This window comes from Oncorhynchus mykiss, chromosome 19 (genome assembly GCF_013265735.2).
Source record: "Oncorhynchus mykiss isolate Arlee chromosome 19, USDA_OmykA_1.1, whole genome shotgun sequence".
Classification (NCBI taxonomy): Eukaryota; Metazoa; Chordata; class Actinopteri; order Salmoniformes; family Salmonidae; genus Oncorhynchus; species Oncorhynchus mykiss.
Genome location: NC_048583.1, coordinates 2,481,220 through 2,508,252, shown reverse-complemented (window position 1 = coordinate 2,508,252; position 27,033 = coordinate 2,481,220). Strand labels below are relative to the sequence as shown.

General features: G+C 43.5%; 1 pseudogene; it reads left to right on the top strand.

The window, feature by feature from the left end:
- Nucleotides 1–27,033, top strand: part of LOC110518314 — a 37,311-nt pseudogene that overhangs the window by 9,520 nt on the left and 758 nt on the right.

Genomic DNA, 27,033 nt, shown 5'->3' with positions numbered 1-27,033 from the left:
ATGTGTGTTGTATAGTATAGTAATCTGAGTTGGGGATGTGTGTTGTATAGTATAGTAATCTGAGTTGGGGATCTGTGTTGTATAGTAATCTGAGTTGGGGATGTGTGTTGTATAGTATAGTAATCTGAGTTGGGGATGTGTGTTGTATAGTAATCTGAGTTGGGGATGTGTGTTGTATAGTAATCTGAGTTGGGGATGTGTGTTGTATAGTAAGCTGAGTTGGGGATGTGTGTTGTATAGTGTAGTAATCTGAGTTGGGGATGTGTGTTGTAGAGTAATCTGAGTTGGGGATGTGTGTTGTATAGTAATCTGAGTTGGGGATGTGTGTTGTATAGTAATCTGAGTTGGGGATGTGTGTTGTATAGTATAGTAATCTGAGTTGGGGATGTGTGTTGTATAGTATAGTAATCTGAGTTGGGGATGTGTGTTGTATAGTATAGTAATCTGAGTGTGGGATGTGTGTTGTATAGTATAGTAATCTGAGTTGGGGATGTGTGTTGTATAGTATAGTAATCTGAGTTGGGGATGTGTGTTGTATAGTATAGTAACCTGAGTTGGGGATGTGTGTTGTATAGTAATCTGAGTTGGGGATGTGTGTTGTATTGTAATCTGAGTTGGGGATGTGTGTTGTATAGTATAGTAATCTGAGTTGGGGATGTGTGTTGTATAGTATAGTAATCTGAGTTGGGGATGTGTGTTGTATAGTATAGTAATCTGAGTTGGGGATCTGTGTTGTATAGTAATCTGAGTTGGGGATGTGTGTTGTATAGTATAGTAATCTGAGTTGGGGATGTGTGTTGTATAATATAGTAATCTGAGTTGGGGATGTGTGTTGTATAGTAATCTGAGTTGGGGATGTGTGTTGTATAGTATGGTAATCTGAGTTGGGGATGTGTGTTGTATAGTATAGTAATCTGAGTTGGGGATGTGTGTTGTAGAGTAATCTGAGTTGGGGATGTGTGTTGTATAGTATAGTAATCTGAGTTGGGGATGTGTGTTGTATAGTAATCTGAGTTGGGGATGTGTGTTGTATAGTTATCTGAGTTGGGGATGTGTGTTTTATAGTATAGTAATCTGAGTTGGGGATGTGTGTTGTATAGCATAGTAATCTGAGTTGGGGATGTGTGTTGTATAGTATAGTAATCTGAGTTGGGGATGTGTGTTGTATAGTATAGTAATCTGAGTTGGGGATGTGTGTTGTATAGTAATCTGAGTTGGGGATGTGTGTTGTATAGTAATCTGAGTGTGGGATGTGTGTTGTATAGTATAGTAATCTGAGTTGGGGATGTGTGTTGTATAGTAATCTGAGTTGGGGATGTGTTTTGTATAGTATAGTAAGCTGAGTTGGGGATGTGTGTTGTATAGTGTAGTAATCTGAGTTGGGGATGTGTGTTGTATAGTATAGTAATCTGAGTTGGGGATGTGTGTTGTATAGTATAGTAAGCTGAGTTGGGGATGTGTGTTGTATAGTGTAGTAATCTGAGTTGGGGATGTGTGTTGTATAGTGTAATAATCTGAGTTGGGGATGTGTGTTGTAGAGTAATCTGAGTTGGGGATGTGTGTTGTATAGTATAGTAATCTGAGTTGGGGATGTGTGTTGTATAGTAATCTGAGTTGGGGATGTGTGTTGTATAGTAATCTGAGTGTGGGATGTGTGTTGTATAGTATAGTAATCTGAGTTGGGGATGTGTGTTGTATAGTAATCTGAGTTGGGGATGTGTTTTGTATAGTATAGTAAGCTGAGTTGGGGATGTGTGTTGTATAGTGTAGTAATCTGAGTTGGGGATGTGTGTTGTATAGTATAGTAATCTGAGTTGGGGATGTGTGTTGTATAGTATAGTAATCTGAGTTGGGGATGTGTGTTGTATAGCATAGTAATCTGAGTTGGGGATGTGTGTTGTATAGTATAGTAATCTGAGTTGGGGATGTGTGTTGTATAGTGTAGTAATCTGAGTTGGGGATGTGTGTTGTAGAGTAATCTGAGTTGGGGATGTGTGTTGTATAGTATAGTAATCTGAGTTGGGGATGTGTGTTGTATAGTAATCTGAGTTGGGGATGTGTGTTGTATAGTAATCTGAGTTGGGGATGTGTGTTGTATAGTATAGTAATCTGAGTTGGGGATGTGTGTTGTATAGTAATCTGAGTTGGGGATGTGTTTTGTATAGTATAGTAAGCTGAGTTGGGGATGTGTGTTGTATAGTGTAGTAATCTGAGTTGGGGATGTGTGTTGTATAGTATAGTAATCTGAGTTGGGGATGTGTGTTGTATAGTATAGTAATCTGAGTTGGGGATGTGTGTTGTATAGTAATCTGAGTTGGGGATGTGTGTTGTATAGTAATCTGAGTTGGGGATGTGTGTTGTATAGTAAGCTGAGTTGGGGATGTGTGTTGTATAGTGTAGTAATCTGAGTTGGGGATGTGTGTTGTAGAGTAATCTGAGTTGGGGATGTGTGTTGTATAGTATAGTAATCTGAGTTGGGGATGTGTGTTGTATAGTAATCTGAGTTGGGGATGTGTGTTGTATAGTAATCTGAGTTGAGGATGTGTGTTGTATAGTAATCTGAGTTGGGGATGTGTGTTGTATAGTATAGTAATCTGAGTTGGGGATGTGTGTTGTATAGTATAGTAATCTGAGTTGGGGATGTGTGTTGTATAGTATAGTAATCTGAGTGTGGGATGTGTGTTGTATAGTATAGTAATCTGAGTTGGGGATGTGTGTTGTATAGTATAGTAATCTGAGTTGGGGATGTGTGTTGTATAGTATAGTAACCTGAGTTGGGGATGTGTGTTGTATAGTAATCTGAGTTGGGGATGTGTGTTGTATTGTAATCTGAGTTGGGGATGTGTGTTGTATAGTATAGTAATCTGAGTTGGGGATGTGTGTTGTATAGTATAGTAATCTGAGTTGGGGATGTGTGTTGTATAGTAATCTGAGATGGGGATGTGTGTTGTATAGTATAGTAATCTGAGTTGGGGATCTGTGTTGTATAGTAATCTGAGTTGGGGATGTGTGTTGTATAGTATAGTAATCTGAGTTGGGGATGTGTGTTGTATAGTATAGTAATCTGAGTTGGGGATGTGTGTTGTATAATATAGTAATCTGAGTTGGGGATGTGTGTTGTATAGTAATCTGAGTTGGGGATGTGTGTTGTATAGTAAGCTGAGTTGGGGATGTGTGTTGTATAGTGTAGTAATCTGAGTTGGGGATGTGTGTTGTAGAGTAATCTGAGTTGGGGATGTGTGTTGTATAGTATAGTAATCTGAGTTGGGGATGTGTGTTGTATAGTAATCTGAGTTGGGGATGTGTGTTGTATAGTAATCTGAGTTGGGGATGTGTGTTGTATAGTAATCTGAGTTGGGGATGTGTGTTTTATAGTATAGTAATCTGAGTTGGGGATGTGTGTCCACTCCAGTACATGTGTAGTGTAGGATGTGTGTCCACTCCAGTACATGTGTAGTGTAGGATGTGTGTCCACTCCAGTACATGTGTAGTGTAGGATGTGTGTCTGTGTACTCCAGTACATGTGTAGTGTAGGATGTGTGTCCACTCCAGTACATGTGTAGTGTAGGATGTGTGTCCACTCCAGTACATGTGTAGTGTAGGATGTGTGTTGATGCCTAAAGTGACTCTGTGTTTAACACACTTCAACCAGACGACTGTAGAAGCTTCTGTTTAATTGATGAACAACCGTTGTCTCTATTGAACACAACGTTGTGGTCAAGGTAGTTGTTTTGTGATTGACTGAAAGAAGGGGATCTTTCAGAGTGAGACTGATGTCTGTTGGTTGGATAGTAGGTAGTTGTTTTATGACTGACTGTAGTGGCTTCCTTTCCTCTTGACCATAGCCACGGCCCGAGCCTAAAGCCGGGGTTGTTTCAGACGCATACAGTCCACATTCAAGGTTTCCAAACGGCCAAAACATTCAATGAGATCCAGGGATCCTGGTGCAACAAAAAGGTTTATTCTTCTGATATCTGACAAAAAATATATATTCTCCGATCAACGTAAAACAGAGATTACCTGACATGGAAAATACATGATATGACCTGTATGTCTGTCTGGTCAAAAGATTAGCCAGGACTCCTCCCCTGAAGGCCCAACTTCCTGCCTTCATCCTAACACACTCACCACAGTACAATGAATGGGCAAGAGGAGGGGCCAAAAACTACGAGACACTAAGAACAAATGAAAACATCTCAATCAGGTAAATATAAATCAATAAAAGGTACCAAATCTTTCATCATATACCTTCATATTTAATACATTTACACAAACGTACATGGAGTTCTGTATGTTCTGTCTTTATACTAATATGTCCAATCAGCTCTAACTGTTTATATAGTGTGTTTATAGTGTGAATATATAGTATTGTATATATAGTGTGAATATATAGTGTTGTATATATAGTGTGAATATATAGTATTGTATATATATTGTGTATATTGTGTGTATATATAGTGTGAATATATAGTGATGTGTATATAGTGTGTATATAGTGTGAATATATAGTATTGTATATATATTGTGTATATTGTGTGTATATATAGTGTGAATATATAGTGTTGTGTATATAGTGTGTATATATAGTATTGTATATATAGTGTGTATTGATAGTATTGTATATATAGTGTGTTTATAGTGTGAATATATAGTATTGTATATATACTGTGTATATATAGTATTGTATATATAGTGTGTATTGATAGTATTGTATATATAGTGTGAATATATAGTGTTGTATATATAGTGTGTATATAGTGTGAATATATAGTATTGTATATATATTGTGTATATTGTGTGTATATTTAGTGTGAATATATAGTGTTGTGTATATAGTGTGTATATATAGTATTGTATATATAGTGTGTATTGATAGTATTGTATATATAGTGTGTTTATAGTGTGAATATATAGTATTGTATATATAGTGTGTATATATAGTATTGTATATATAGTGTGTATTGATAGTATTGTATATATAGTGTGAATATAGTGTGAATATATAGTGTTGTGTATATAGTGTGTATATAGTGTGTATTGATAGTATTGTATATATAGTGTGTATATAGTGTGAATATATAGTATTGTATATATAGTGTGTATATAGTATTGTGAGTGTATGTAGGGTCAGTGCAGATAGTATTGTATATATAGTGTGTATTTAGTATTGTGAGTGTATGTAGGGTCAGTGCAGATAGTATTGTATATATAGTGTGTATATAGTATTGTGAGTGTATGTAGGGTCAGTGCAGATAGTATTGTATATATAGTGTGAATATATAGTGTTGTGTATATAGTGTGTATATAGTATTGTGAGTGTATGTAGGGTCAGTGCAGATAGTGTTGTGTATATAGTGTGTATATAGTATTGTGAGTGTATGTAGGGTCAGTGCAGATAGTATTGTATATATAGTGTGTATATAGTATTGTGAGTGTATGTAGGGTCAGTGCAGATAGTATTGTATATATAGTGTGTATATAGTATTGTGAGTGTATGTAGGGTCAGTGCAGATAGTATTGTATATATAGTGTGTATATAGTATTGTGAGTGTATGTAGGGTCAGTGCAGATAGTATTGTATATATAGTGTTGTGTATATAGTGTGTATATAGTATTGTGAGTGTATGTAGGATCAGTGCAGATAGTATTGTATATATAGTGTTGTGTATATAGTGTGTATATAGTATTCTGAGTGTATGTAGGGTCAGTGCAGATAGTATTGTATATATAGTGTGTATTGATAGTATTGTATATATAGTGTGTATATAGTGTGAATATATAGTGTTGTGTATATAGTGTGTATATAGTGTGTATTGATAGTATTGTATATATAGTGTGTATATAGTGTGAATATATAGTGTTGTGTATATAGTGTGTATATAGTATTGTGAGTGTATGTAGGGTCAGTGCAGATAGTATTGTATATATAGTGTGTATATAATATTGTGATTGTATGTAGGATCAGTGCAGATAGTATTGTATATATAGTGTTGTGTATATAGTGTGTATATAGTATTGTGAGTGTATGTAGGGTCAGTGCAGATAGTATTGTGTATATAGTGTGTATATAGCATTCTGAGTGTATGTAGGGTCAGTGCAGATAGTATTGTATATATAGTGTTGTGTATATAGTGTGTATATAGTATTGTGAGTGTATGTAGGGTCAGTGCAGATAGTATTGTGTATATAGTGTGTATATAGTATTCTGAGTGTATGTAGGGTCAGTGCAGATAGTATTGTATATATAGTGTTGTGTATATAGTGTGTATATAGTATTGTGAGTGTATGTAGGGTCAGTGCAGATAGTATTGTATATATAGTGTTGTGTATATAGTGTGTATATAGTATTGTGAGTGTATGTAGGGTCAGTGCAGATAGTATTGTATATATAATGTGTATATAGTGTGTATTGATAGTATTGTATATATAGTGTGTATATAGTGTGAATATATAGTGTTGTGTATATAGTGTGTATATAGTATTGTGAGTGTATGTAGGATCAGTGCAGATAGTATTGTATATATAGTGTTGTGTATATAGTGTGTATATAGTATTCTGAGTGTATGTAGGGTCAGTGCAGATAGTATTGTATATATAGTGTGTATTGATAGTATTGTATATATAGTGTGTATATAGTGTGAATATATAGTGTTGTGTATATAGTGTGTATATAGTGTGTATTGATAGTATTGTATATATAGTGTGTATATAGTGTGAATATATAGTGTTGTGTATATAGTGTGTATATAGTATTGTGAGTGTATGTAGGGTCAGTGCAGATAGTATTGTATATATAGTGTGTATATAATATTGTGATTGTATGTAGGATCAGTGCAGATAGTATTGTATATATAGTGTTGTGTATATAGTGTGTATATAGTATTGTGAGTGTATGTAGGGTCAGTGCAGATAGTATTGTGTATATAGTGTGTATATAGCATTCTGAGTGTATGTAGGGTCAGTGCAGATAGTATTGTATATATAGTGTTGTGTATATAGTGTGTATATAGTATTGTGAGTGTATGTAGGGTCAGTGCAGATAGTATTGTGTATATAGTGTGTATATAGTATTCTGAGTGTATGTAGGGTCAGTGCAGATAGTATTGTATATATAGTGTTGTGTATATAGTGTGTATATAGTATTGTGAGTGTATGTAGGGTCAGTGCAGATAGTATTGTATATATAGTGTTGTGTATATAGTGTGTATATAGTATTGTGAGTGTATGTAGGGTCAGTGCAGATAGTATTGTATATATAATGTGTATATAGTGTGTATTGATAGTATTGTATATATAGTGTGTATATAGTGTGAATATATAGTGTTGTGTATATAGTGTGTATATAGTATTGTGAGTGTATGTCGGGTCAGTGCAGATAGTATTGTATATATAGTATTGTATATATAGTGTGTATATAGTGTGAATATATAGTATTGTATATATAGTGTGTATATAGTGTGAATATATAGTATTGTATATATAGTGTGTATATAGTATTGTGAGTGTATGTATGGTCAGTGCAGATAGTATTGTATATATAGTGTGTATATAGTATTCTGAGTATATGTAGGGTCAGTGCAGATAGTATTGTATATATAGTGTTGTGTATATAGTGTGTATATAGTATTGTGAGTGTATGTAGGGTCAGTGCAGATAGTATTGTATATATAGTGTGTATATAGTATTGTGAGTGTATGTAGGGTCAGTGCAGATAGTATTGTATATATAGTGTTGTGTATATAGTGTGTATATAGTATTCTGAGTGTATGTAGGGTCAGTGCAGATAGTATTGTATATATAGTGTTGTGTATATAGTGTGTATATAGTATTGTGAGTGTATGTAGGGTCAGTGCAGATAGTATTGTATATATAGTGTATATATAGTGTGAATATATAGTGTTGTGTATATAGTGTGTATATAGTATTGTGAGTGTATGTAGGGTCAGTGCAGATAGTATTGTATATATAGTGTGTATATAGTATTGTGAGTGTATGTAGGATCAGTGCAGATAGTGTTGTATATATAGTGTGTATATAGTATTGTGAGTGTATGTAGGGTCAGTGCAGATAGTGTTGTATATATAGTGTGTATATAGTATTGTGAGTGTATGTAGGGTCAGTGCAGATAGTATTGTATATATAGTGTGTATATAGTGTGTATATAGTGTGAATATATAGTGTTGTGTATATAGTGTGTATTGATAGTATTGTATATATAGTGTGTATATAGTGTGAATATATAGTATTGTATATATAGTGTGTATATAGTATTGTGAGTGTATGTAGGGTCAGTGCAGATAGTATTGTATATATAGTGTGTATATAGTATTGTGAGTGTATGTAGGGTCAGTGCAGATAGTATTGTGTATATAGTGTGTATATAGTATTGTGAGTGTATGTAGGGTCAGTGCAGATAGTATTGTATATATAGTGTGTATATAGTATTGTGAGTGTATGTAGGGTCAGTGTAGATAGTATTGTATATATAGTGTGTATATAGTGTGAATATATAGTATTGTATATATAGTGTGTATTTAGTATTGTGAGTGTATGTAGGGTCAGTGCAGATAGTATTGTATATATAGTGTGTATATAGTATTGTGAGTGTATGTAGGGTCAGTGCAGATAGTATTGTATATATAGTGTTGTGTATATAGTGTGTATATAGTATTGTGAGTGTAAGTAGGGTCAGTGCAGATAGTGTTGTGTATATAGTGTTGTGTATATAGTGTGTATATAGTATTCTGAGTGTATGTAGGGTCAGTGCAGATAGTGTTGTGTATATAGTGTTGTGTATATAGTGTGTATATAGTATTCTGAGTGTATGTAGGGTCAGTGCAGATAGTGTTGTGTATATAGTGTGTATATAGTATTGTGAGTGTATGTAGGGTCAGTGCAGATAGTATTGTATATATAGTATTGTATATATAGTGTGTATATAGTATTGTGTATATAGTATTGTGTATATAGTGTGTATATAGTATTGTGAGTGTATGTAGGGTCAGTGCAGATAGTATTGTATATATAGTGTTGTGTATATAGTGTGTATATAGTATTGTGAGTGTATGTAGGGTCAGTGCAGATAGTATTTTATATATAGTGTGTATATAGTATTGTGAGTGTATGTAGGGTCAGTGCAGACAGTATTGTATATATAGTGTTGTGTATATAGTGTGTATATAGTATTGTGAGTGTATGTGGGGTCAGTGCAGATAGTATTGTATATATAGTATTGTGTATATAGTGTGTATATAGTATTGTGAGTGTATGTAGGGTCAGTGCAGATAGTATTTAATATATAGTAATTTATATATAGTGTGTATATAGTATTCTGAGTGTATGTAGGATCAGTGCAGATAGTATTGTATATATAGTGTTGTGTATATAGTGTGTATATAGTGTGTATATAGTATTGTGAGTGTATGTAGGGTCAGTGCAGATAGTATTGTATATATAGTGTGTATATAGTATTGTGAGTGTATGTAGGGTCAGTGCAGATAGTATTGTATATATAGTGTTGTGTATATAGTGTGTATATAGTGTGTATATAGTATTGTGAGTGTATGTAGGGTCAGTGCAGATAGTATTGTATATATAGTGTTGTGTATATAGTGTGTATATAGTGTGTATATAGTATTGTGAGTGTATGTAGGGTCAGTGCAGATAGTATTGTATATATAGTGTTGTGTATATAGTGTGTATATAGTGTGTATATAGTATTGTGAGTGTATGTAGGGTCAGTGCAGATAGTATTGTGTATATAGTGTGTATATAGTATTGTGAGTGTATGTAGGATCAGTGCAGATAGTATTGTATATATAGTGTGTATATAGTATTCTGAGTGTATGTAGGGTCAGTGCAGATAGTATTGTATATATAGTGTGTATATAGTATTCTGAGTGTATGTAGGGTCAGTGCAGATAGTATTGTATATATAGTGTGTATATAGTGTGAATATATAGTGTTGTGTATATAGTGTGTATATAGTATTGTGAGTGTATGTAGGGTCAGTGCAGATAGTATTGTATATATAGTGTGTATATAGTATTGTGAGTGTATGTAGGGTCAGTGCAGATAGTATTGTATATATAGTGTGAATATATAGTGTTGTGTATATAGTGTGTATATAGTGTGTATTGATAGTATTGTATATATAGTGTATATATAGTGTGAATATATAGTGTTGTGTATATAGTGTGTATATAGTATTGTGAGTGTATGTAGGGTCAGTGCAGATAGTATTGTGTATATAGTGTGTATATAGTATTGTGAGTGTATGTAGGGTCAGTGCAGATAGTATTGTATATATAGTGTGTATATAGTATTGTGAGTGTATGTAGGGTCAGTGCAGATAGTGTTGTGTATATAGTGTGTATATAGTATTGTGAGTGTATGTAGGGTCAGTGCAGATAGTATTGTGTATATAGTGTGTATATAGTGTGTATTTAGTATTGTGAGTGTATGTAGGGTCAGTGCAGATAGTACAGGTAAACATTAATTAACTATTTATCAGTCTTATGACTATTTAGCAGGGTTAGAGTTGGGGTTACCAGAGTTCATAGGGGAAACATCACCATGTTAACAACTATTAACCATGCTGGTACTCCAGGCACTGCCCCCTAGGGGTGGGATGTGGGTACTGGAAATGGACTGTCTTACTGTGGTCGAAGCTCCAGGGTTTTCCCTAGGTACAGATCAGGATCAGCTTCCCCAACCTCAAGGTCATGGCAAGAAGGGATCCAGCCTTTGTCAAATTAACATCAAAAGGTGATATTTTTTAACATTTGAGCTAATCCTAACCCTTTTCCTAACCTTAACCTAATTCTCCTAACCTGCTAAGAAAAGTCAAAAAGGACGTTTATCTGAGAAAAGATGGATCCCTTTTAGCCATGACCCAACCCCAATCCTGTCCTCAACCACTTGTTGAGAAAAAGCAAAACTGACCCAAGATCAGCATCTAGGTGCAACTTCCCCCACATATCTACCTCTATTCTGTACCTAACAACATAGCATATTATTATAGACAGACAGACAGACAGACAGACAGACAGACAGACAGACAGACAGACAGACAGACAGACGCACAAACATTAAGAGTGTTTACTTATCAGACCCACATATATATCAAATATACTATAATATACTATATTCATATGCTTTTAGTACTCACACATGAATCATATCCTGTTTGCAGGTCATGTGTTGTTTTGAGCCAGCAGTAAAAACACACTGACAGGACAGTTCCTCTTATGGCCACTAGGTGGTAATCTGGTGTCACAGACGCAGGACTGTAGACTAGAAAGAATCATTGTCCCAATTTTATCTCTTTTCTCCTGAAGTGTGCACTTGTTCACTTCCCTTCACTGAAATGACTGGTTTACTAAATATAGTGGAAAACCCCACTTGATAACAAAAGGTGTCCTCTGAGTGGAACGGTGTGACAAACAGTACCTCCTCTCCTCTCCTCTCCTCTTCTCCCCCCTCTCCTCTCCTCTCCTCTCCTCTCCTCTCCTCTCCTCTCCTCTCCTCTCCTCTCCTCTTCTCCCCCTCTCCTCTCCTCTCCTCTCCTCTCCTCTCCTCTCCTCTCCTCTCCTCTCCTCTCCTCTCCCTCTCCTCTTCTCCCCCCTCTCCTCTTCTCCCCCCTCTCCTCTTCTCCCCCCTCTCCTCTTCTCCCTCCTCTCCTCTCCTCTCCTCTCCTCTCCTCTCCTCTCCTCTCCTCTCCTCTCCTCTTCTCCCTCTCCTCTTCTCTCCTCTCCTCTCATCTCCTCTCCCTCTCCTCTTATCCCCCCTCTCCTCTTCTCCCCCCTCTCCTCCTCTCCTCTCCTCTCCTCTCCTCTCCTCTCCTCTCCTCTCTCCTCTCCTCTCCTCTTCTCCCCCCTCTCCTCTTCTCTCGTCTCCTCTTCATCTTTTTTGTCACTGACTTCTCACCAGTGATGTCATCATGACCAGTAACCTGTTCCTCTCTTGGCCCAGTTCAGCCTGACCCTGACATACAGCATCAGGCCTGTTGAGTTGACTTGGGTAAAAGACCTCTAGCTTCTACACCACATCCCCCCTTCTCCTGCTCTAACATGAGACCTCATCAGTACTCATTTTGGGTGCTGGTACTGTTTATATTTAGGTGCTGGAACATTAAGCCAATATTCTATAAGAGGTGAACTCAAGCAGTAGAAAGTTAGAGGTGATATTATAGGACACACTATGTGTAACTTTGCTGCTCTATCAGCAGTTTCCTGTGGAGTTTTTCTAATGTCAGTGTTTCCTGTAGCTAGGTGGGTTTAACCACTGATCTTGTCTGCTTAAAAGTGGGTCACATATAAGTAAGGAAGTAATGAGCTAGAAGTCATATAGTCTAGCAGTATTTCTCACTCTTCAGTCCTCTCTTCATGACAGTAGACTTGTTTCGCTCAGTGGAGCCCCAGTTAGAGACAGATATGATACCTGCAGTGGTACTGATGACCCTGTTGTGGAGCAGAGGTAGGATGCTGTTATAATGATATACACTTGTGACAGTTACTGAGATATGATTTGATATTGTAAGATATATTATAATTTGCAGGGTTAGTAAAATAACATGCAACTGGAAGCAGACAGTAAATATCTGTCTCAAAGCAGGACAATGATGTGATCACCTGTAAATGTACTTTACTGTAGTCTAACTGTCCATCTTGGGACAGGCACTAATGTCAGTTAACTTGTGATGGTGTCATGTATCTGACTGTTGTATATTCAGTGTGTCGATGATTGATTGTATCTGTCTCTATGTAAATGAATGAGAGTATATATTATGTATTATATATTATATTGGTGTTATGTTAGAGTAGGAGAAGGGAGGGGTGTAGATGCTAGAGGTCTATTAGCTGAGTCAAGATCAACAGGTCCAACACTATGAGAGAGAGAGAGAACGAAATAGAATATGCGCGAGAGAAAGAAAGAGAGATGAGCAGCGTGAGAGAGAGGAGAGGGGAGGAATGAGGTGAGCAGAGGAGAGAGAAGTGGAGGGGACAGAGGAGGGGAGGGGACAGAGGAGGGGAGGGGAGAGAGGGGGTATGGGTGAGAAAAGGGGAGTGGAGAGAGATTTGTGGAGGAGAGAGAATGAGAGAGAAGGGGAGGGGATATTTGTGGAGGAGAGAGAAAGTGTCAATCAAGGGCAACACTAAGACCTTCTCAGCCAGCTGACTCCACTAGGGCCCTCTCAGCCAGCCGGCTCCACTAGGGCCCTCTCAACCAGCTGGCTCCTATCGGGCCCTCTCAACCAGCTGGCTCCACTAGGGCCCTCTCAACCAGCTGGCTCCACTAAGGCCCTCTGAACCAGCTGGTTCCACTAGGGCCCTCTCAACCAGCTGGCTCCTATAGGGCCCTCTCAACCAGCTGGATCCACTAGGGAACTCTTAGCCAGCTGGCTCCACTAAGGCCCTCTCAGCCAGCCGGCTCCACTAAGGCCCTCTCAGTCAGCCGGCTCCACTAAGGCCCTCTCAGTCAGCTGGCTCCACTTAGAACCTCTCAGTCAGGCAGTTCCACTAAGGCCCTCTCAGTCAGCCGGCTCCACTAAGGCCCTCTCAGTCAGCTGGCTCCACTAAGGCCCTCTCAACAAGCCAGCTCCAATAGGGCCCTCTCAAACAGCTGTCTCCACTAGGGCCCTCTCAGCAAGCTGGCTCCACTAAGGCCCTCTCAACCAGCCGGCTCCACTAAGGCCCTCTCAGTCAGCCGGCTCCACTAAGGCCCTCTCAGTCAGCCGGCTCCACTAAGGACCTCTCAGCCAGCTGGCTCCACTAAGGCCCTCTCAACCAGCTGGCTCCACTAGGGCCCTCTCAACCATATGGCTCCACTAGGGACCTCTCAGCCAGCTGGCTCCACTAGGGCCCTCTCAACCAGCTGGCTCCACTAAGGCCCTCTCAACCACCTGGCTCCACTAGGGCCCTCTCAACCACCTGGCTCCACCAGGGCCCTCTCAGCCAGCTGACTCCACTAAGTTCCTCTCATACAGCCGGCTCCACTAAGGCCCTGTCAGTCAGCCGGCTCCACTAAGGCCCTCTCAGTCAGCCGGCTCCACTAAGGCCCTCTCAACCACCCGGCTCCACTAAGGCCCTCTCAATCAGCCGGCTCCACTAAGGCCCTCTCAGTCAGTCGGCTCCACGAAGGCCCTCTCAACCATCTGGCTCCACTAGGGCCCTCTCAACCAGCCCGGCTCCACTAGGGCCCTCTCAACCATCTGGCTCCACTAGGGCCCTCTCAACCAGCCGGCTCCACTAGGGCCCTCTCAGTCAGCTGGCTCCACTAAGGCCCTCTCAACCAGCCGGCTCCACTAAGGCCCTCTCAACCAGCCGGCTCCACTAAGGCCCTCTCAGTCAGCCGGCTCCACTAGGGCCCTCTCAGTCATCTGGCTCCACTAGGGCCCTCTCAACCAGCTTGCTCCACTAGGGCCCTCTCAACCAGCCGGCACCACTAGGGCCCTCTCAAGCAGCTGGCTCCACTAGGGCCCTCTCAACCAGCCGGCTCCACTAGGGCCCTCTCAACCAGCCGGCTCCCACTAGGGCCCTCTCAACCGGCCAGCTCCTCTAGGGCCCTCTCAACCAGCCGGCTCCACTAGGTCCCCCTCAACCAGCCGGCTCCACTAGGGCCCTCTCAACCAGCCGGCTCCACTAAGGCCCTCTCAACCAGCCGGCTCCCACTAGGGCCCTCTCAACCGGCCAGCTCCTCTAGGGCCCTCTCAACCAGCCGGCTCCACTAGGTCCCCCTCAACCAGCCGGCTCCACTAGGGCCCTCTCAACCAGCTGTCTCCACTAAGGTCCTCTCAGTCAGCTGGTGTGTGTAGGAGCGCGTGAGCTGTGTGGACAAAAAGTAGAAGTACAAATGTCAAGGGAAATGAACTAAAGTGATAAATCTAGTCCTAGGTTTTATTTACTGTGGGATTTGTTCTCCACTGGTTACCCTGTTCTCTTCACAACAGGTCACACATTCTGCTGACATGATTACACACTGTGGTATTTTACCTAACAGATACAGGAGCTTGTCAAGATTATATTTGTTTTCAAATTATTTTGGGGTCTTTGTAATCTGAGGGAAATATGTGTCTCTTATATCGTTGTACATTTGTCAGGAGGTTAGGAAGAACAGCTCAGTATCCAACTCATTTTGTGGGCAGTGGGCACATAGCCTGTCTTCTCTCTGCCTACCTCTCTCAATAGCAAGGCTATGCTCACTGAGTCTGTCAATTGTCCATTTTTTTTCCCGTTTTTTCTCAGTCACGGTGGTCAGATAGTTTGCCATCGTTTATCTATGTTTGGTTATAATTTGTTTGGGCCAGACTGTCTGAGTTCTGTCCTGAGGCTTTGTTGGGTTAGTAGTGGTTTGTGAACTAAGCTTCAGGACCAGCTGGATGAAGGGACTTTTCTCTATGTTCATCTCTTGGTATTTCAGTGCTGCTCTCTTGTTTTTATGTGGTTATAGACATTGAAGACTTGTTTCTGGATATTAATTAGTGATGGATGTTAATTAGTGATTGATATTAATTAGTGATGGGTATTAATTAGTGATGGATATTAATTAGTGATGGATATTAATTAGTGATGGATGTTAATTAGTGATGGATATTAATTAGTGATGGATATTAATTAGTGATGGATATTAATTAGTGATGGATATTAATTAGTGATGGATATTGGTCTAATTCTGTCCTACATTATTTGGGCCTTTTTCTTTGTACTCTAAGAATGTTTATGCAGATAGTACATAAATAACTCAACTCTCTCCCTGACCCCCACCAGTCTAGTACATAACTCAACTCTCTCCCCGACCCCCACCAGTCTAGTACATAACTCAACTCTCTGCCTGACCCCCACCAGTCTAGTACATGACTCAACTCTCTCCCTGACCCCCACCAGTCTAGTACATAACTCAACTCTCTCCCTGACCCCCACCAGTCTAGTACATAACTCAACTCTCTCCCTGACCCCCACCAGTCTAGTACATAACTCAATTCTCTCCCTGACCCCCATCAGTCTAGTACATAACTCAACTCTCTGCCTGACCCCCAACAGTCTAGTACATAACTCAACTCTCTCCCTGACCCCCACCAGTCTAGTACATAACTCAACTCTCTCCCTGACCCTCACCAGTCTAGTACATAACTCAACTCTCTCCCTGACCCCCACCAGTCTAGTACATCACTCAACTCTCTCCCTGACCCCCACCAGTCTAGTACATCACTCAACTCTCTCCCTGACCCCCACCAGTCTAGTACATAACTCAACTCTCTCCCTGACCCCCACCAGTCTGGTACATAACTCAACTCTCTCCCTGACCCCCACCAGTCTAGTACATAACTCAACTCTCTCCCTGACCCCCCCCCCCAGTCTGGTACACAACTCAACTCTCTCCCTGACCCCCACCAGTCTGGTACATAACTCAACTCTCTCTCTGACCCCCACCAGTCTAGTACATAACTCAACTCTCTCCCTGACCCTCACCAGTCTAGTACATAACTCAACTCTCTCCCTGACCCCCACCAGTCTAGTACATCACTCAACTCTCTCCCTGACACCCACCAGTCTAGTACATATCTCAACTCTCTCCCTGACCCCCACCAGTCTAGTACATCACTCAACTCTCTCCCTGACCCCCACCAGTCTAGTACATAACTCAACTCTCTCCCTTACCCCCACTAGTCTGGTACATAACTCAACTCTCTCCCTGACCCCTACCAGTCTAGTACATAACTCAACTCTCTCCCTGACCCCCGCCAGTCTAGTACATAACTCAACTCTCTCCCTGACCCCCACCAGTCTGGTACTTAACTCAACTCTCTCCCTGACCCCTACCAGTCTAGTACATAACTCAACTCTCTCCCTGACCCCCACCAGTCTAGTGCATAACTCAACTCTCTCTCTGACCCCCACCAGTCTAGTACATAACTCAACTCTCTCCCTGACCCCCACCAGTCTAGTACATAACTCAACTCTCTCCCTGACCCCCACCAGTCTAGTACATAACTCAACTCTCTCCCTGACCCCCACCAGTCTAGTACATAACTCAACTCTCTCCCTGACCCCCACCAGTCTAGTACATAACTCAACTCTCTCTCCAGTCCCCACCAGTCTAGTACATAACTCAACTCTCTCCCTGACCCCCACCAGTCTAGTACATAACTCAACTCTCTCTACAGTCCCCACCAGTCTAGTACATAACTCAACTCTCTCCCTGACCCCCACCAGTCTAGTACATAACTCAACTCTCTCCCTGACCCCCACCAGTCTAGTACATAACTCAACTCTCTCCAACACAATTTCATTCCTACCTTTTGTTTGTTTTCATCCCAAGGGAAAGGTTTGGAAACACCTGCACATACATTAACATAGAAACAGCACAATTCATCTCATATGACCTAGTAGAACTGTAGAGCTGTTTAACATCCACACAATATACACTACATTACATCCTCCATATAATTCATCTCATATGACCTAGTAGAACTGTAGAGCTGTTTAACATCCACACAATATACACTACATTACATCCTCCATATAATTCATCTCATATGACCTAGTAGAACTGTAGAGCTCTTTAACATCCACACAATATACACTACATTACATCCTCCATATAATTCATCTCATATGACCTGGTAGAACTGTAGAGCTCTTTAACATCCACACAATATAGCTGGGTCTCCCTGTTCTGTCCCTATGTGTCCACTGCCCTGCAGAGCCCCAACCCAACACATCCCACTCAGCTTTAGGGTGTGAGTGAAACATTAATTATTGGTTTCAGGTGTATTAGGTCAAGGCCAGAGTGACAACCCACAGGACAGCAGACCCCCAGGGCAGGACTGAACAACCCAGCAGCTATTGAAAACAGGAAGTGGGCATCTTTTCAATACAGACTCCTTTTGTTGTACTGTTTTCAATATAAGACATCCAGACCTTATTCAAGTTGTCCAGTAAACCCTTATAAGAGGTGAACTCAAGCAGTAGAAAGTTAGAGGTGATATTATAGCACACACTATATGTGTAACTTTGCTGCTCTGCCAGCAGTTTCCTGTGGAGTTTTTCTAATGTCAGTGTTTCCTGTTGTTATGTGGGTTTAACTGATCTTATCTGCCTAAAAGTTTGTCACGTCATAGATGTGACCTGAGTCAAACTCAACAGGCCTGATGCTATATGTCAGGAAGAGAGAGAGAACGAGAGAGAGAGAGAGAGAGGGGAGGGGGTAGTGGAGAGAGAGAGGAGGGGAGGGGACAGAGGAGAGAGTAGTGGAGAGAGAGAGGAGGGGAGGGGACAGATGAGAGAGTAGTGGAGAGAGAGAGGAGGGGAGGAGAGGAGAGAGTAGTGGAGAAAGAGAGGAGGGGATGGGACAGAAGAGAGAGTAGTGGAGAGAGAGAGGAGAGGAGGGACAGAGGAGAGAGTAGTGGAGAGAGAGAGGAGGGGAGGGGACAGAGGAGAGAGTAGTGGAGAGAGAGAGGAGGGGAGGCCAGAGGAGAGAGTAGTGGAGAGAGAGAGGAGAGGAGGGACAGAGGAGAGAGTAGTGGAGAGAGAGAGGAGGGGAGGGCAGAGGAGAGAGTAGTGGAGAAAGAGAGGAGGGGATGGGACAGAAGAGAGAGTAGTGGAGAGAGAGAGGAGAGGAGGGACAGAGGAGAGAGTAGTGGAGAAAGGGAGTAGAGGAGGGGACAGAGGAGAGGGTAGTGGTTTGTCGACCAATCACGTTCACGTTGTCATGCTGCGTCACGCGGTTGCTAAACCAATCACCACGAAATCCCTTCTCAAAGTCAGTGTACTTCATGTCGAGAAACTGCCTGTTTTCATCAAAAGTACGTTCTGTCACGATTCCAAAGCTATACGATACTACAGACAGCAAGTTCATTATCTCACATCTCCGAAAATATCTGGAATGTTGTACTTCTTGTTGACAAAACTCATGATAATGTTGTGTTTTTGATCTAGAGCCCAATAGACCCATTCAAGCCTTAAAAGAGCGCTCTCCTTGTCCCAGAATCACCCAGAATTCACCGCACCGCCTATTGAGGTAGCAAGGGCAACGTTTCCCATCTCCTCAACAGTATTTCTGAAGTTGTGAATGTTAGATTCCACTCTGGGAGACACATCGATCTGAAGGTTGAATATGGTGAGATTGTAGACTCCTAAATTGATAGTACAGTTTGTTTAGGTGATTTAACAGCTACCTCACATGCTGATATTGTCTTTGGTATTATTGTGTGTAGATACACTTAGCTAGCCAGGTAGCCAGCCAGCCCGCCCACACAGAGAGCATTGCATTGTGGATGTTGTAGTCGACTTGAGCTGCAACAGATTTCCTCAACGATGTTCCATCTTGTTACAGACCTTATTAAAAGTGTTCATTAAAACAAATCAGCATGTTTGTTGGATGGATTCAGTGTAGATGTTCTGCTGTGTATCGAGGTGTTTATATGAAAGTGGTAGATTTGTAATTCTTTACAAGAGAAAGTTCTGGATTACTTTTCTTTGGGTGACCTCAGTCTTTGACGATTCAGCTACTTTGTTCACAGTCCTACTGTAATGTTCTGGGTGTAGCTGATGCAGAGGAGTCAGGACAGTAGAGATGAGTAACACATGTAACTTTACTCAAATATTCCAATAACGTGTCGTAAATACCGAGCCCACAGTAACAGACCAAACATACATAAAACAATCCCGCACAAAAACCATGGGGAAAACAGAGGGTTTAATAATGAACATGTCATTTGGAATTGGAACCAGGCGTGTAAAACAAAGACAAAACAAATGGAAAATGAAAAGTGGATCAGCGATGGCTAGAAGGCCGGTGACGTCGCTGCCCGAACAAGGAGCGGGACCGACTTCTGTGGAAGTTGTAACAGTACCCCCCCTTGACGCGCAGGGCGATCCGGATGGAGACGGTGGAACTCCCGCAGCAACGAAGGGTCCAAAACGTCCTCCACCGACACCCAGCATCTCTCCTCCGGACCGTACCCCTCCCACTCCACGAGGTACTGAAGGCCTTTCGCCCGATGCCTCGAGTCCATTATGGCTCAAACAGCATACGCCGGGGCCCCCTCGATGTCCAGAGGGGGTGGAGGAACCACCTGCACCACAGACTCCTGGAGTGGACCAGCCACCACCGGCCTGAGGAGAGACACATTAAACGAGGGGTTAATACGGTAATCGGAGGGAAGCTGTAACCTGTAGCAAACCTCATTCAGTCTCCTCAGGACTTTGAACCGCGGGCCCAGCTTCCGGCAGGGCAGGCAGAGGGGCAGGTTTCGGGTCAAGAGCCAGACCAGTGAAAACCCGATGGCGGAGGTGAAAACCAGAGGTATGGCTGACCGAGACCCCCAGACGTTCCATAAACGCCCTCCAGACCCTTGACGTGAACTGGGGACCTCGATCAGACACTACATCCTCTGGCACCCCATAGTGCCGGAAGACGTGTGTAAACAGGGCCTCCTCAGTCTGTAGGGCCGTAGGGAGACTGGGAAAAGGATGGAGACGGCAGGACTTAGAGAACTGATCCACAACGACCAGGACCGTGAGGGAGGAAGATCCGTGAGGAAGTCCACAGACAGGTGAGACCACGGTCATTGAGGAATGGCTAAGGACTGTGGGCTCTGTACGTAACGCCCCCTCAATGTCCACGTCCAGCTCCCACACTACCGGTGCCACCAGGCAAGAGGCCGGAAGTTCGGGAGTGTGATCTATGGACCGCTCCTCTGATCTATGATCAGTGATCTATGGACCGCTCCGTCTCCTCGCTGCCCGGATGTACTCCAGATTGCGGTGGTCAGTCCAGATGAGAAAAGGGTGTTTAGCCCCCTCAAGCCAATGCCTCCACACCTTCAGAGCCTTGACAACAGCCAACAGCTCCCGGTCCCCCACATCATAGTTTCGCTCCGCCGGACTGAGCTTCTTCGAAAAGAAAGTACAGGGGCGGAGCTTTAGTGGCGTACCCGAGCGCTGAGGGAGCACGGCTCCTTTCCCAGATCCGGATGAGCCAGCAGGGGAGCCGAGGTCAACAGAGCCCTCAGGTGACCAAAAGCCCTGTCCGCCTCAGCCGTCCACTGCAGTCGCACCGGTCCCCCCTTCAGCAGTGAGGTAATGGGAGTCGCTACCTGACCAAAGCCCTGGATAAACCTCCGGTAGTAGTTGGCTACCTGACCAAAGCCCGGATAAACCTCCGGTAGTAGTTGGCTACCTGACCAAAGCCCCGGATAAACCTCCGGTAGTAGTTGGCAACCTGACCAAAGCCCCGGATAAACCTCCGGTAGTAGTTGGCTACCTGACCAAAGCCCTGGATAAACCTCCGGTAGTAGTTGGCTACCTGACCAAAGCCCTGGATAAACCTCCGGTAGTAGTTGGCTACCTGACCAAAGCCCTGGATAAACCTCCGGTAGTAGTTGGCTACCTGACCAAAGCACCGGATAAACCTCCGGTAGTAGTTGGCTACCTGACCAAAGCCCTGGATAAACCTCCGGTAGTAGTTGGCTACCTGACCAAAGCCCCGAATAAACCTCCGGTAGTAGTTGGCAAACCATAGAAACCGCTGCACCTCCTTTACCTTCGTGGGAGTCGGCCAATTACGCACAGCTGAAATGCAGTCACTCTCCATCTCCACCCCTGAAGTGGAAATGCAGTCACTCTCCAGGAGACAGACTGTTAGAAGAACAGACATTTCTCAGCCTTGACGTACAGGTCAGGCTCCAACAGTCGACCAAGTACCATGTGCACCAGGGACACACACTTGGCGCGTGTAGCGTAGTACATCAGAATGTGGTCGATATATACACCACTACACCCTGCCCGTGCAGGTCCCGGAAAATCTCGTCTACAAAGGCCTGGAAGACATCAACCCGTACGGCATGACGAGGTACTCATAGTGCCCTGAGGTGGTACTAAATGACGTCTTCCACTCGTCCCCCTCCCAGATACGCACCAGGTTGTAAGCGCTCCTGAGATCCAATTTTGTGAAGAAGCCCTGTGCATTGACTCTATCGCACTGGATATGAGAGGCAGCAGGTAGCAGCAGGCAATATCAGTGTGAACACATCTGATTGGACTAGATCCATGTTGCGGTGAGACACGTCTGATTGGACTAGATCCATGTTGAGGTGAGACACGTCTGATTGGACTAGATCCATGTTGAGGTGAGACACGTCTGATTGGACTAGATCCATGTTGAGGTGAGACACGTCTGATTGGACTAGATCCATGTTGAGGTGAGACACGTCTGATTGGACTACATCCATGTTGAGGTGAGGCACGTCTGATTGGACTAGATCCATGTTGAGGTGAGACATGTCTGAGTGGACTAGATCCATGTTGAGGTGAGACACGTCTGATTGGACTAGATCCATGTTGAGGTGAGACATGTCTGATTGGACTAGATCCATGTTGAGGTGAGACATGTCTGATTGGACTAGATCCATGTTGAGGTGAGACCATTCCATGTCTTTATTGGTTTGTGTGAGAAGGCAGTTTGGGAGAAGGTGGTGGACCGTTTGAGGAGTCTACAGTTCCCCTGGTGGAGGTTCTTGGAACACTGATATTTAAGTCTGAGGTTGATGAAAACAAATTTGGTGCAGCAATGTTGTGTGTTATCTTGAATACCAGGCAGATGTTGGAGTACAGAATGAAATGGAGAGGGGAGGGGAGGAGAGGAGAGGGGGAGTAGAGGAGAGGAGAAGGGGAGGAGAGGAGAAGTGGGGGGGAGTAGAGGAGAGGAGAAGGGGAGGAGAGGAGAAGTGGGGGGGAGTAGAGGAGAGGAGAATTGGAGGAGAGGAGAAGAGAAGGGGAGAAGGGCAGAGGGGGATAAGAGGGGGGAGAAGAGGAGAGGGGGAGATGAGGGGGAAGATAGGGGCAGAAGAGTAGATGATAGGCAGAATAGGACAAGAGAGGGGGAGAAGAGGAGAAGAGAGGGGAGAAGAGGAGAAGAGAGGGGGAGAGGGGGAAAAGAGAGGGGGAGAAGAGGAGAAGAGAGGGGGAGAAGAGGAGAAGAGAGGGGGAGAAGAGGAGAAGAGAGGGGAGAAGAGGACAAGAGAGGGGGAGAAGAGAAGAGAGGGGAGAAGAGGACAAGAGAGGGGGAGAGGGGGAAAAGAGAGGGGGAGAAGAGGAGAAGAGAGGGGGAGAAGAGGAGAAGAGAGGGGGAGAAGAGGAGAAGAGAGGGGAGAAGAGGACAAGAGAGGGGGAGAGGGGGAAAAGAGAGGGGGAGAAGAGGAGAAGAGAGGGGGAGAAGAGGAGAAGAGAGGGGGAGAAGAGGAGAAGAGAGGGGAGAAGAGGACAAGAGAGGGGGAGAAGAGGAGAAGAGAGGGGAGAAGAGGACAAGAGAGGGGGAGAGGGGGAAAAGAGAGGGGGAGAAGAGGAGAAGAGAGGGGGAGAAGAGGAGAAGAGAGGGGGAGAAGAGGAGAAGAGAGGGGAGAAGAGGACAAGAGAGGGGGAGAAGGGGGGAAACAGGAAAGGGGGAGAAGAGGAGAAGAGAGGGGAGGGGAGGGGAAGAAGAGAGAGGGGGAGAAGAGGAGAGAGGGGAGAGGAGGGGGAGGGGGAGAAGAGGAGAAGAGAGGGAGAAGAGGGGAGGGGAGAAGACGAGAAGAGAGGGGAGGGGAGAAGACGAGAAGAGAGGGGAGGGGAGAAGACGAGAGAGGGAGAAGAGAAGAGGAGAAGAGGAGAAGGGGGAGTGGAGAAGACGAGAGAGGGAGAAGAGAAGAGGAGAAGGGGAGAAGAGGAGAAGAGATGGGGAGAAGAGGAGAAGAGAGGGGAGAAGAGGAGAAGAGAGAGGGGAGGGGAAGGGAGGGGAGGGGAAGAAGAGGAGAGGGGGAGGAGAGGAGAAAGGGAGAAGGTGGAGAAGAGGAGAAGAGAGGGGGAGAAGAGGAGAACAGAGAGGGAGAAGGGAAGAAGAGGAAAGGGAGAGAAGCGGAAAGGGGGAGAAGAGGACAGGGGGATGGCAGGGGAAGAAGAGGAGAGGGGGAGAAGGGGGAGGAGAGGAGGGAGGGGAAGAAGAAGAGAGGGGGAGAAGAGGAGAAGAGAGACTGGGAGAAAAGGAGAGGGGAGGGGGAGAAGAGGGGAGGGGTAGGAGAAGAGAGACTGGTAAATGAGTAGAGGAGAATAGAGGGTCAGAAGAGGAGAGGGGGAGAAAAAGAGAAGATAGGGAGAGAAGAGTAGAGGGGGAGAAGAGGAGAGTGGGAGAAGAGTAGAGGGGGGAGTTGAGGAGAAGAGAGGGAGAGAAGGGAGAAGAGAGGTGGTGAAAAGGAGGAGGGGGGAGAAGGGGGAGAAGGGGAGAGGGGGAGAAGATGAAAAGAGAGGGGGAGAAGGGAGAGAAGAGGAGAGGGGGGAGAAGGGGGAGAAAAGAGGGTGAGAAGGGGGAGAAGATGAAGAGAGAGGGGGAGAAGGGGGAGCAGAGGAGAGGGGGGAGAAGGGGGAGAAGAGAGGGGGAGAAGGGGGAGAAGAGAGGGGAGAAGAGGGGAAGAGAGGGGGAGAAGAGGGGAAGAGAGGGGGAGATGGGGAGAAGAGTAGAGGTGGGAGGAGAGGGGAGGAGTTCATTAACTCAATTCTACTGACAATGTTTGTCTATGGAGATTGCATGGCTGAGTGCTTGATTTTATACATCTGTTAGAAGGGGTGTGGCTGAAATAGAATCCACTAATTTGAAGGGGTGTCCACATACTTTTGTATTTATAGTGTATGTACACATGGGTGTTGTTGCACCATACCAACGATAAGCCTGTCTTCCCCATCACATCATGAAAGGTCATGTTGATGTTCATTTAACCTCTGTCTCTCTCTTCCTCTGACTCCTCCCTTTCTCCTTGGTTTCTCTCGGTCTCTGTCTCTCTCTATCTCTCTGTCTCTCTCTTTCTCCTCAGATCTCCAGGCTCAAAGCGTCAGTCCACCAGGTAGGTAGAGTATAAATCTACAGTGATTATAGCAGTTCAATATTAGTCAACTTTATTATCCCACATGGAGAAATTCACGTGTCCATACAAACCATTCTAAACCCCAATAACAAGTAGTGTTTTATGGAACTACTAATACTTGTCAACCACAAAACTTTACTGCTGTTAGAATAACATAATTACTGTCATCATTTGTCCTCACCACTGTGTTTTCCTCTCTGCTGTTTACAGCTGAACAATCAGTCAGACTGGTGGATGGGACCACTTCCTGTTCTGGGACAGTGGAAGTCTTCTACAGAGGAAAGTGGTTGAGTCTATGTCCTGGGTGGTGGAGAATGAAAGAGGCCAAGGTTGTGTGTAGAGAGCTGGACTGTGGGAATCCTGTAGCTGAATCTGGAGTTCTGATTGAAGATGGAAGAAGAGGAGTCAGACTGGGTGGTTGCAGGGGAGATGAGTCTTCTATTAGATGGTGTGGCATCAGAAGAGGAGGAGGACCTGGTGTCTGTGATGGTGGATATTATCATCATGTGACCTGTTCAGGTAAGAGACTGGTCATATTGAGAGATTTATTTATACATTATACAATATTACCATGTATCATGTTTTATGTGTTTTTATTTCATTTAAATAGAGGGAGAGATGTCAGATGTATTTAAACATTATATTTGTGTTTGTCATATTGGTTTATGGGAGATGTTCATGGGCAGATCATTGTAGTTCAGATGGTACTGAAGTGAAGCTGCCTGATGGATGTCCAGCTGTTTATTTTCTATAAAGTGAAGTGAACTTATTCCTGTCTCCTGCCTGCATTATTCCCAACCTGATCCTGAGTGACTAAGAACCCATTTCTACCTCTTACAGTATCAAACATAGCAAACTACAATCTTTTATCCAACATATTTGTGTTTAGTCCTTGACAGTGTCATCAACAAAACTGATTGAATGTTCAACCAACTCTTTTTCTCCAGACTCTGTGCGGCTTGTGGATGGAGCTGGTCTCTGCTCTGGGAGAGTGGAGGTGAAGTCCAATCAGTCCTGGGCCTCAGTGTGTGAAGCTGACTTTGACCGGCAGGATGCAGAGGTAGTCTGTAGGGATGTTGGCTGTGGGGCTCCTGCAGCTCTACAGGGGGGGCTCTATGGAGAAGGTGAGGGTCAGACCTGGGATAAAGAGTTCCAGTGTAAAGGCAATGAGTCCCTTCTCCTGGACTGTGACACCTCAGACAGAGAGAACAACACCTGCCTACCTGGTAATGCTGTTGGACTCACCTGCTCAGGTAAGAAACAGTTTGTCACTCAGTCAACATTGTTTCTCACCTGGAGTGAAGAATATGAGAGACAATATAGGTGTGTTTTAGTGAGAAAATAGTAAGATTACTGTCTCTCTCTTTTCTTTTCTCAGAGCCTGATGATGTGAGGCTGGTGGGAGGAGACAGTCGCTGTGCTGGTGGAGTGGAGTGGTACGACCAGGGAGAGTGGAGGACTGTGGGAGCTGACGACAGGAACCAGAGGGATGTAGCTGCAGTAGTGTGTAGACAGCTGGGTTGTGGCTCCGCTGTTTCAGTACTACCTGGAAACACCACTATAGGGATTAGAGTTTCCTGTTCTGGGTCTGAGTCTTCACTGAGGGAGTGTGGAAGATCAGATGATCTCCTTCCTGGACTCACAGTGATCTGCTCAGGTAATAACAACATATTATAATTATATTCAACTGATTTCCTTCATTCATACAACTTCCTCTGCACCTCTCATGATGACTGTTTAACTTGTCAGTCTGCTTTACTAAATAGATCACTCAGTCAAGTAGGAATCAAATACAACTTAAATATCCCAGAATGCTTTTGTATGTGAGTGTTATCTCAGTGAACGTCTCTACTCACTACCACTGTCACATGTCATGTTATTGTCACATCTAAATGAGGAAAGTAGTTGAGGAGCTACGTTTTCTTTTTCTCTCCTCTTGTTCCAGATGTCCTGCTTCAGCCTGATATCAACATATGTTGTCTCAGTGACTGTAGGCCCACTACTCATGTTGCCCTGTGAGGGAGGGTGGCTGGCACTGTTACATGCTGATGTTATTGTCATATCTATAGGAAACTTGTTGAAGAGGTTTGTCTTGTTCTCTTTTATTGTTACAGATCTCCTGGTCCAGCCTGATATCT